The sequence below is a fragment of the Triticum aestivum genome, chromosome 2B (assembly GCF_018294505.1).
Source record: "Triticum aestivum cultivar Chinese Spring chromosome 2B, IWGSC CS RefSeq v2.1, whole genome shotgun sequence".
In the NCBI taxonomy this organism is placed as follows: Eukaryota; Viridiplantae; Streptophyta; class Magnoliopsida; order Poales; family Poaceae; genus Triticum; species Triticum aestivum.
Genome location: NC_057798.1, coordinates 705,769,611 through 705,781,873, shown reverse-complemented (window position 1 = coordinate 705,781,873; position 12,263 = coordinate 705,769,611).

Here is a 12,263-nt window from a genome sequence, read left to right as displayed (position 1 = left end):
TGCCAAGGTAAAATCACGTGATGCTTACTTCCAAACATCAAGTGAAGATGACTCTGATTGTGAATCCAAACCTAGCTATAAAACTCTTGCTAAAATTGCAACTGAACAACAAAAAGCTATGGAACATACTCAAAAACTGTTAGACAAAAGCGATGACCTGTTTTACGCGGAAATGACACGTTCACAATCCTTAGTTGAAGACATAAAAAATCTTCATGCTAAGTACCAAGAACTTGAAAGTCTTCATGAAACGCTCTCAACCACTCATGAAAGGCTCTCCTATGATTATCTTCAAAGGAAACAAGAGCTTGAGAAATTGAAAGCGGCTCATGAAGATCTTCAAAAAGAGAATGAGTCACTTCGCGCTCAACAGATCAGTTCTGCTCAGGATGGATTTGAACCACCATGTCTAAAATGCATTGAGTGTAATAACGCTACATCTGTTGCTGAATGTTCCACTGCTGCTACTATTGCATTGTCTTCAACTACTGATGTGGTAACTAACCCCTCTGCGGAGGATACCACTACTATTGCTGATGAAAATGCTAGGTTGAAGACATTGCTTGAAATAGGGATGTATAAAAGTCTGAAAGGACATCAGACACTTTGTGATGTCCTCAAAAAGCAGATTCTGAACCGAAACCCCAGGAAAGAGGGTGTTGGGTTCGAGAGGAAAATGAATGTTGATGGTTCCTACTGGAAGCCTAAGCAGTATCCCAAAACCACATGGGTTGCTACAAAGGAACCTTCGGTAGATCCATCCACCTTATCTGGCTTCACTTGCGCTAACCCTATCATCATTGATGAATCCTTTGATGCAAACTATAAACTGTTCAAAAATCAGAATGGTGAAGTGTTTGCCAAGTATATTGGTACTAACTGCAGGAATGGAACACCTATGAAGAAGATCTGGGTACCTAAGCGGTGTATTGAGAATCTTCCTGTGAATGTCATCATGACACCACCAAGGAAGAAGACAAACCCCAGACCTATGGCTTCATCTGGTCCAAAGGCCTCATACATGACTCACCTGAGTCACGCTAACGCCAATGTTTTGCAGGGAAATCATACTCAAACTTATGAATATGAGCGTGTGTCTTCAAACCGCTATGTTCATAGAACTAAGAACTTTTCTGCTTATTCACATGAGTATCATTCATCTCCTGCAAGGCTATTTGCTAGGGCTTCAAAGCCGAAGTTCTTAGATGCTGCACTTAGACTCATTGCTTCTAAGCCACCCCTGAAGATGTGGGTGGTGAAGAAGAATTAACTTTCTTTTGCAGAATAGGGTCTCCAGCCTGCAATCAAAGGCGTCCAATACTATTGATGGGGACCTAAAACATATTAAGGGACACATGATAAAATGATCTTACTATGTATTTCACATCTGAATCGCTTACCAGTCATACTATGTGTCCTAACCATGACCTAAGCTGTGATAATCCTTGTGTGCGTCAAATGCTTATGCTTCACAACACTCTTTGTGAAGCCTATCCTCCTAACTGCACTGTAGGGTATGACACCAAAAGCTTCAGAATGGATCATGGACAGCGGATGCACTAATCATATGACTGATGATCGAAGTCTTCTCATGGACTCAACCTTACGTCCATCAGACAAGAGTCACATCACATTTGCTGACACTGGTAAAAGCAAGGTATTGGGTCTAGGTAGAGTTGCAATCTCAAAGGATCAACACATGGATAAAGTGATGCTTGTTGAATCCCTTGGTTTCAACTTAATGTCTGTCTCAATGCTTTGTGACTTGAACATGATTATGCTATTCAGAAAATATCGTTGCCTTGTACTAATGGAATCTGACAAGTCTCTAGTCTTTGAAGGGTATCGAAAAGATGATCTATACATGGTAGATTTCTCAGAAGGTCCGCAGCTTGCCATATGTCTTCTTGCAAAAGCTTCATGCTTGGCTACGGAAAGGACTCGCACTCTTACAGAGTCTTCAACCTCTATCTCTACAAAATCGTTGAAACTGTGGACGTGCGATTTGATGAAACCAATGGTTCACAAAGAGAGCTCCTGCCAAGTACACTAGATGAAGCTCCGCCCAGCAAATCTATCAAGCTGATGGGAACTGGTGAAATCATGCCTTCTGAAGCACAGCCTGAAAAGGAACTTATCATTTCTGCACCAAACCAACCTGAAGACAATGCTCAGACCGAAGACAATCCTCCCAATGATGACAATGATCAGCAAGAGCAAGGTCTTCGTCCTGTTCATCCTCGAGTTGCAAATGAAGTACAAATTGAGAAGATAATTGATAGCATCAATGCACCTGGTCCACTTACTCGCTCAAGAGCAACACAATTAGCAAATTTATGTGGGCACTTTTCGTTTGTGTCAATATTAGAACCCAAGAAAGTTGTTGAAGCCTTTATGGAGCCTGAATGGATACAAGCAATGCAAGAGGAACTTCAATAGTTCAAGCTGAACAATGTTTGGGAACTTGTCAAGCGTTCTGACCCTCGCATGCATAACATTATTGGCACAAAATGGATATATCGAAACAAGCAAGATGAGCATGGTCAAGTAGTCAGAAACAAAGCACGTCTTGTGGCTCAAGGATATACTCAAGTAGAAGGAATTGACTTTGATGAAACATTTGCTCCTGTGGCTAGGCTTGAAGCTATTCGCATACTGTTAGCCTACGCTAATCACCACAACATTCTGCTACATCAAATGGATGTGAAGAGTGCATTTCTCAACGGCAAGATTGAAGAAGAAGTGTACGTAGCTCAACCACCTGGCTTTGAAGATCCAAAACATCCTGATATGGTGTACAAGCTAAACAAAGCACTGTATGGCCTCAAACAAGCTCCTCGCGCTTGGTATGATACGATCAAGGACTTCCTGAAGAGCAAAGGCTTCAAACCTGGATCCCTTGACCCACACTCTTCACGAAGACATATGATGGTGAACTATTTGTGTGCCAAATATATGTGGATGACATTATCTTCGGATGCACCAACCAGAAGTATAGTGATGAATTTGGATACATGATGCAAGAGCAATATCAGATGTCCATGATGGGTGAGCTGAAATTCTTCCTTTGTCTTCAAATTCGTCAGCAAAGGAATGGCATCTTCATATCTCAAGAAAAGTACCTCAAAGATTGTCTGAAGTAGTTTGGAATGGAAAATTGCAAAGGTTACACGACGCCAATGCCAGCCAAACACCATCTTGGTCCCGACGACAATGGTAAAGAGTTCGATCAAAAGGTATACCGCTCCATGATTGGTTCCTTACTTTACCTATGTGCATCTAGGCCAGATATTATGCTTAGTGTTTGCATGTGTGCTCGATTCCAAGCGGCACCAAAGGAATCGCATCACTTAGCTATGAAGCGAATTCTTCGATATTTGGCTTACACCCCAACACTCGGATTATGGTATCCAAAGGGCTCAAAATTTCATCTAGTTGGTTTCTCGGATGCTGATTATGCTGGTGACAAGGTGGATCGCAAGTCTACATCAGGCACATGTCACTTTCTGGGACGATCACTTATCTGTTGGTCTTCAAAGAAGTAGAACTGTGTATCACTCTCAACTGCTGAATCTGAATACATTGCTGCTGCATCTTGCTGCGCTCAGCTTCAATGGATGAAGCAAACTCTCAAGGACTATGGCATCAATCTGAAACAAGTACCTCTCTTCTGCGACAACGAAAGCTCCATCAAGATTGCCAACAATCCAGTCCAGCACTCGAAGACAAAGCACATTGAAATCCGTCATCACTTTCTCAGAGATCATGTCATGAAGAAAGATATTGACATCATTCACGTCAACACTGAAGAGCAACTGGCAGATATCTTCACAAAGCCCTTGGATGAAAAGGTTTTGCAAGTTACGGTGTGAGCTAAATATCTTGGAATCCTCAAATGTCCTGTGATCAGGCACACATCCTAACACTTATGCATGTTGATGACTTAGATGTGCAACACATGAAGTAAAGTATATCTTCAATTAATGAAGACTTACATTCTGAGTGTGAATACATTAACATGGAATTTGACTTCGGAGCGCCACGATAATGGTGCGCCGTGTCTGGGTCTAATACTTCCTATATGGTGGGTAACGCCACCACCAAATTTCTCTATTTGAAGTGTTTCACTCATGGCGTTATTTTTGCAATGTATTCGCATTTTGTTTGTCTTCAATTTCAATTTATCTTCATGATTCTCTTCACTATGATGATTTGATTGCCTTTTTGATATATATACTAGTGTTCTGTCCTCTATAACATTCACTTATAGCTATGTCTTCCTAGTTGAATATTTTGAACTAAGTGAATGTGATCAGACCCTAATCTCTCTGTGCTTTCTATCTCAAACTCTATCTGTCCAAATCATATGCATTCTATTGAAAATTTCGAATGTCTTCTCTGCGTCCTAGTCAGTAGAAGACACAGAGACAAACATTAAGTCTGTTTTAAATGATTCATCTTTATTGGTTGAAATTCGGAGAAGCCGGAACAACCATCCGGCATGCCTGGCGGGCGTGGGAACGTGGGACAACTCTGAGTATGTTGCATGCTTGCCACGTGTCCCTCAGATGTGAACCGCCAGGGGCACCTGCGTAATTGCGCTGTGCCGCACACTTCCTTATAAATACATGCCCCTTGCTGTAAAGAAAACCTTCTTCCACCTCTCCACCTCGTCAAAACACTAGCGCCACCGCTAGCTCTCGACGACGCTGGCGATGAAGCGCTTAGCTGCCGCGACTTCTCCGACACCGTCCTCACGCCGGCCGCGGACATCGTTCTCTCCGCCACCGCCGTAGGTGTCCTCCGTCGCCAAGTTAGGGCACGGTGGATTGAACTGCTCGGTCTCCTATTCATCCCATCTAGCAGTTCTTCGTGTGGTAAATACAACTCTATTTTTACCATCTTTTTGATCTTCAATGATTCATCCTATTTACCAAAAGTGGTTTCTGCCCATACAATGTTAAATCTATTCTGTCTGCATCTCATACTGCCTAGTATATTCACTTAAGCTTCATATCTAGTTAGATTCCTCACTTGTACTTATTCACGGATTCGTACAAATCTGGAACCAACTCTCAACATATAAGTGAATGTCTTTGCATCATGAGGTCAATGTCTTCAAACTGATTTATCTTCAAAATCTTCTGAGAATGCATATGACCTCTTCCCCTTCCCTCGCATCTCTAATGCTGTCCCAGGTACATGTCCGTGGGAGAATCCCTTGGTTCTCATAGTCTGCATTCGTTTGCAGAATTCTTACAGCATCGCATTAATTCTCCTGAAGCCAGTTCCTGTTTGTCCAGCAAACGAAAGCCCTTGAAGCCTTTGAACATATTGAAACCATTCAGTTTGAAGTTCATGGATGCAGAGAAATCAGTAAGGAAGGGTGGCAGACAGCGTCATGGAGGAACATCAAAAGATTTGCCTGATGACCTCGCAGAGCTTTACAAGACAGATCCTGAAGAGGATTATAATCAGCGCAAGACACGAATCCAATGGATTCGACAATATTGGGCTGAACAATGGTTCAAATACAAGTTTGTGACCCAGGAATACGCTGAAAAGAATGCTATCAAAAGTCCTTGGGGTGATATTCTCTATCGAGGCCTTCCACCCAAGAACAGAGCTGAAGCTATTGCACAGGGTTTCTATCCTTGTATGGTCCATGGACCTCAGCTTGAAAATGCCGACCCATCATCATTGCTCCGGTGTCGTGACGATACTCTCTTCAAGCGCAACCTCCAGCACGCAAAGGCATCTGCCAAAGAAAACAAGAAGTCATTGGGGTTAGACTTCAACCCTGGTCCCTCTGCTCCCTGTGCTGACGGCTCACGTGATGCAGAACCCAATGTCATCGGCCCCTTCTCCAACCTTGATGGCCTCATCACTTACATCTTGGTCCGAGGTGCCAAAGTGGATCATTCTGATAATGATGCTGACACTGATGAAGCCCCAGCTCCTCCTCCAAAGCCGCAGAAGCTAAAGAAGCCTAAGGCTTCAAGATCAGCTGCTCCTCCAAAAGCTTCATGTGTGAAGCCACTGGCCACTGCACCTCCTGAAGACAGTGTGCAGTCTGAAGATCTATCACGTATCTCCAAGAAGACGGAGAAGAAAAAGAAAATCGTCAAGCACACTGATCAAATCTTGACTCCTGCTGCCATTCTGCGAGATGAGCCCATTGATCTGTCAAGTGATGAAGATCTTGCAGATGATGCCCTTGAGAAACTGATCAAGAGCAAGGAAGAAGCAGAGATCTTCAATAATTTGCCTCTCTTTGATGTGGCAATCATCCATAACTTCATTGATGAGTGGTTTGACACCCCAAATCTCAGCTTTGAAGATCTACAACTTCCCATTGGCCTCAGCGTCTCCTTCAATGGCGCCATTGCTTCTAAGCTAGCTCTTGCTCAGCGCATTGTTGAACTGAAGCACAAGATCGACTATGGGAAAGCTCAGTTTAAGAAGCATGTGGCAAAGCTTAGCGTGCAAGATGTCAGAAACTTCAAGATCATGCTGCACAAGCTCAAAGAAGCCTTTCTCAAGAAGCATGAAGAAGCTCAAGGCTCTCGTGAGCGTATGAAGAGTCTGGCTGACAAGTGTGTGCTAGCCTACAATGAGGCTGAGAAGCGGAAGTATCTTGGTCGTCCTGGCATTGACCCAAGAATGGCTGCAAAGAAGAAGAAGCTATCAACTGCCCAATCTGCACCTTCAAGGCAGGAAGCGCCTCGCATAATCTTCCCAAGCAACATGACTGGCTCGAAGCCAAAGGTCATGTCAACCGCTTCAGAACTGAAGAAGACGAGGGCTGCCGAGGCTGAAGCCAGAAAAAGGAAAAATACTGAAGCCTCTGATGCAGCTCCCTCCAAGAAGAAGCGCAAAACCAAGAAGAATCGGGCTGCTCCCACAGAGCCCTTAGTTGTTGAACCTATCTCAGTGGTTCGCGCTGCATCTGAACACCAAGAACGACGGATGATAGTTCATGAGACTGCTTTCACAGAGGCTCATGAAGCTGAAGACATTCCAGCAGTTAATCCCACCGCTGCTGAAGACATTGGTCACAATGACAATGTTGAAGATGATGAAGTTCTTCCTCAGATCGAACACAACCTGGTATCATCGCCTGTTCTCACAAACAGCAAACTCATCAGCATTGGTCGTCCTCTGATGCCAATTGCTCAGGATGCATCATGGTCTGATCACCCACAGCAACAAGACTCCCCGAGTACACCCCAACAACAACCACAAGTCACACCACCTGTGCAAGAAGAACAAGAAGACTTTGAGGCCCAGCCAACTCCATCTCCAAAGGCGTCGCCAGCATTTCGCAGGCTCCGCAAAGGACAAAGGCCTCAGGTCCCTCTTTTGAGCATTCCAGAAGGAGAAGTGCACCACTCATCTGTTGCACGTCAAGTGTTTCCAGAAGCCACTCCGACTGTGAATGTCTCCGTGTCTAAAGCCCAAGCTGCTGAAGACAATCCGGCTGCATCAGCCGATGAAAATCAAGAAGACGTACGTGTTCCTACTCCCCCCATGATTGAAGAAGTTGTTCCTGAAGTGAACGTGCCAGTGCCCGACCCTCCAGCTCGTCAAGTGGAGGATGAAAATCCTGAAGCTGCCACCAACAACACCAATGAAGCCAATGACGTAGTCATGGCTGAAGCTGATGTGGAGCTTGCACCAACCGATATACCATAAGCTAATGCTGCAACTGCTCCTGAAGCCTCTGCTGTTGCCACTGCTCCTGTTCCGCCATCACGGCCTCATACAATTGAGCAAGCATACAACTATGGCCAGCTTATCACTGTCAAATGGCCCGTTCTGGTACCTCCACCTACTACCTCTGGTCCTCAGTTTGATTATCACGTGGGCATAGGCCTCAGGTCCAGAAACCAAAGCCAAGACTGCCAAGGTTCCCAGGAACTGCCAACTCAATAGGGCCCTTCAATGCAAATGGCTTCAAAAGCCACACCACCTTCTTTCACAACGCAAAGTACCCCTACACCAAGCCAAGAATATCATCTGATCGGTTCTGGAGATATCAGCAGTGAAGCTATTACTCCTGCGTTCTGTATGATCAAGGGCGCATTTTCCCTCATATGCGCCTCAACACTGAAGCCATTGTAGGACTGCCATGCTTAGAAGAAGCACTTGACTGCTTTCGTGATGCAGGTCTGCTTAGCTTTGTGACTAACAAAGAACATTGGAATGAGGAACTTTTGCTTCAATTCTATGCTAACCTCCACATTCGCGGCTACAACAGGGATATAAAGACATGGATTCTCGAGTGGATGACAGGAAATGTTCATCATGAAGCCAAAGCTCTTGATGTCATTGAGCTTACTGGCCTACCCACTCCCGGAGAGCTGTACGAACCTGATTGTCAACTCCACCGCAATGCACTGGAAAGCATCTTCCATAAGCCAGAGCCCAACATGAGCCAGATGTTGAGCATGATGAAGCCTCTGCCATCTGACGCTGAATACCCTAAGGAGTTCTTTGTTGATGACCTTGAGTATCTGCCTCGCACAATATATCACATCATAAGGCGAACTCTATGGCCTGTCAAAGGGCATTCATCAGCGGCCAAACTTGAAGGAGCCATGAAGACATTGGTCTTTTACATCCTCAATGGCATCAGCTTCAATACACAAGAATTCTTCATCCGGCAACTTACTGCGTCTGGATCTGACCTTTTTGGCCTGAAATTCTATGCTCCATGGGTCATGCGCCTCATCAAGCTACACTCCTCTGTCAACTATCAGCCCTCTGCTCGCAATCATCTGATCTTTCTCCCAGAGGTTCATATGTTAGTTGAAGCCATATACCCTGAGCCTGCCAAGAAGCCTCTTTGTCTTCAAAATGCTGAACACCAAAGCTTCACTCAGCCCATGGAAGGAGTCCAAGCAGTAACTCGTATCTATCCAATGGCTGGGAACACTCGTCTGCCTCATCGTGCGCAAACTGAAGCTACTGAGAGCACAATTGCCCAAAGAAACAAGAAGCGCTCTCGCGTTCTAAATGACCGAGAACTACTTGTGGCACTGCATCAGAAACAAGATAAGCATCACTTTTGGCTCAAGCGACATATGCAAAGCCTCTTGGTGGACGTCAATCGCATTCAAAATCTTGCCACCAAGAATTCTTTTGTCACTCACGAGACCTGTCGGCGATCATGGAAGAGTTTGACACTACTTAGTGCTGAAGTAGATCTTCAAGATGATGGCTTCACTGAAAGATTCAAGTTTGACTCCACTCCTCCACGGAATGCTGTCCTACGTCGAACCCCATCTCTTGAAGACTCTGACTATTCTTCCTCCGCGGCAACTGTGAATGCCAGAGTGATCGATGATGAAGACGATACTACTTCACCGCCCCCTACTTCTGCATGCATCGACACTGCACCAAGTACGTCTGCACCGCCAAACAACAACGACAACCCTGATGCTTCACCTACTCATGAGAATGAGTAGATGCTCTATGTCTTCAAACCTTTTTGGTCCTTACTGACAAAAGGGGGAGAAGCGTATGAGTTGATAGTCTTCAAGCGGGTTCATATGGGCGGTTGCTTTATATTTTGACTTGTGTTTACAACTCTCGCTTTTGATACATTTGGTTCTTTGAGTTGTAACACTTGAACTTGATGGTCGTCTGCTACCTATTTGCTTTTCTGTGATGCGATGGTAAATTCCGCATGTGCGATGATAACTTCCACACTTAGATCATTCTGCAGACGTCCATTTTTCATTATGCATGCCATTCTCTTAGTTATATCATTTCATGCATGATGAATTATCTTCATAAGTTGAAGAGGATCTCCACAAGTACAACCTGCCATGTGCATTTGCATTCCAAAAGCAAATTACTTATATGCACATCTTCAGGGGGAGCCTTTGCCACTTATGAAGACAATACCCTATCCTTTACAATTTCACATACTTTATCCCCGTTGAAAACTTCAACCAGTTTGTCATCAATCACCAAAAAGGGGGAGATTGTAAGTGCATCTAGTGCCACCCCTTATTGGTTTTGGAGTATTGACGACAAAGTTGGTTGAGGGACTAATGCGTTTGTGAGAATTGCAGGATAACGCAGGTAGTGTCTGTAAGTGCATCTAGTGCCACCCCTAGTTGGTTTTGGAGTATTGACGACAAAGTTGGTTGAGGGACTAATGCGTTTGTGAGAATTGCATGATAACGCAGGTAGTGTCCCTCAATGATTCGGTTTACCTACCGGAGATGACCCCTAAAAATGTATGAAGACATTGAAGACAATGGTGGTATGAGAATACATTCATATTGAAGACTATGACATGAGAAGACACTACGTGAAGACAATGGAGCGCGAAGACTGTGTGGTTTCGTCGTTTCCTTTCTTCTTTATTGATTCATAGGAACCATCATACTATTAAGTGGGGTCCAAGTGAACTAAGTCAGAGTGACTGAAGTGATGCTCAACCCAAATCCTATGTCTTTGAACGAAGACAATGAGAGCAAATCTTATCCAGAGCTGGATGAGTCAGCTTTGCTTGTAGCCCAAGTAAAGTTGTCGCGTGTGTTTGAAATCTGACCGTTGGAACACGTGTCAGTTCCTTAGTGACCCAGGGTCATTTTGGACAAATCAGGTTGGGTTGCCTAGTGGCTATAAATAGCCCACCCCCTACACCATAAATTGGTGGCTGCTCAGAGTTTGTGCACGGCTTTTATCGTTTGAGAGCAACCCACCTCGAAGCATTTGAGAGAGAGAAATCCTTGCGAGGACAAAGCCCAAAACACCCAGAGCCAAAGAGTGTTAGGCATCACTGAAGTCTTTCTGTCTGTGTGACCTGAAGACTTATTACACTTGAGGACTGTGTATCCTCCAGCCGGTTAGGCGTCGCGTTCTGAGCATCCAAGAGTCATTGTGGATTGCCGGTGAACAAAGTCTGTGAAGGTTTGGAAGTCTCCCTTGAAGACTTACCAGAGTGATTGGGCGAGGACTGGGTGTCCTTAGCTCAAGGGGAATAAGGTGAAGACACGGTCTTTTGAGTTAAATCTCAGCCTCCCTAACCAGACGTACAGTTGTCACAGCAACTGGAACTGGTCCAACAAATCTTGTGTCTTCAACAAGCAACTGATTCTATCCCTTCCAACCTTACCTAAGTTTGTCTTCATGAAGTCATTGCTTATCTGTATATCTGTTTAACTTCATTTCTTGACTTCTATTGTTGATTGGCTTCACACTATCTTCCATCTTGATCCTTACTACCTTACAGCTATTAGTCCTGTGCTTTCACATCATTACATACTTGACTATGGCTTGTTTAGGGTAGTTTATCTTCCGCTGCATATCAATTAGGTTGTTTCTGTTGTTTGTCTTCGAAACTTCCGAGTTGTGAAGACTTTCATAAAAATCGCCTATTCACCCCCCTCTAGTCTATACTAGCACTTTAAATTGGTATCAGAGCAAGGTAATCCCTTGTTCTGTGTGATTCGGTTTAACCACCTGGAGTTTCAGCTATGTCGACTGCAGGATTGAGGAACATATCTTGTCCCACCTTTGACGGGCATGAGTATCCCCGATGGAAGGCGATGATGAAGAAGCGACTCATGTCCATGGATAGCGAACTGTGGACCGTCACTGAGATTGGATTCACTGAACTATGCAAGATGGCAGAGGCTGATGACATTCGCAAGTACACTCTACTGAATCTTACAGCGAAGGATGTCATTTGCTCTCATCTGTCCAGAAATCAGTTCAGGAATGTTATGCACCTCAACCACGCGAAGCTAATCTGGGACCGGCTTTCTGCGGTATATGAAGGTCATCGCACTCGTCAAGATCCTTGGTTTGAGGACTACAAGGAATCTCTTAAGGAGATGACCTTTGCACCTGAGTCATCGTCCTCATCGTGCCACATGGCAAGGGGTGATAAGGTAACTGAAGGCTATCTCTCAGAATCTAGCGATGATGAATCGGGTGATGAATTTGGCCCCAGCTATGACAAGCTTGCTTCCCTTGCCACTAAACAACAAAGAATCTTGGAAAAGGTTCAAGACATGCTTAGTAAGAGCGATGATATGTTGGGTGAAGAAATGGATCAGTCAAAAGCTTTGGCTGATAGTCTTCAGAGACTTCATGCTAAGTTTGACGCCCTTCAAGATCAGCATAATGCTCTCTTGTCTGATCATGAGAAGCTCTCTTCTGAATGTCTTCAAAGAAAGCTAGACCTTGAAAAGATAAGAGTGGATTATGAAGATCTTCAGAAGGAGCGAGATTCATTACTT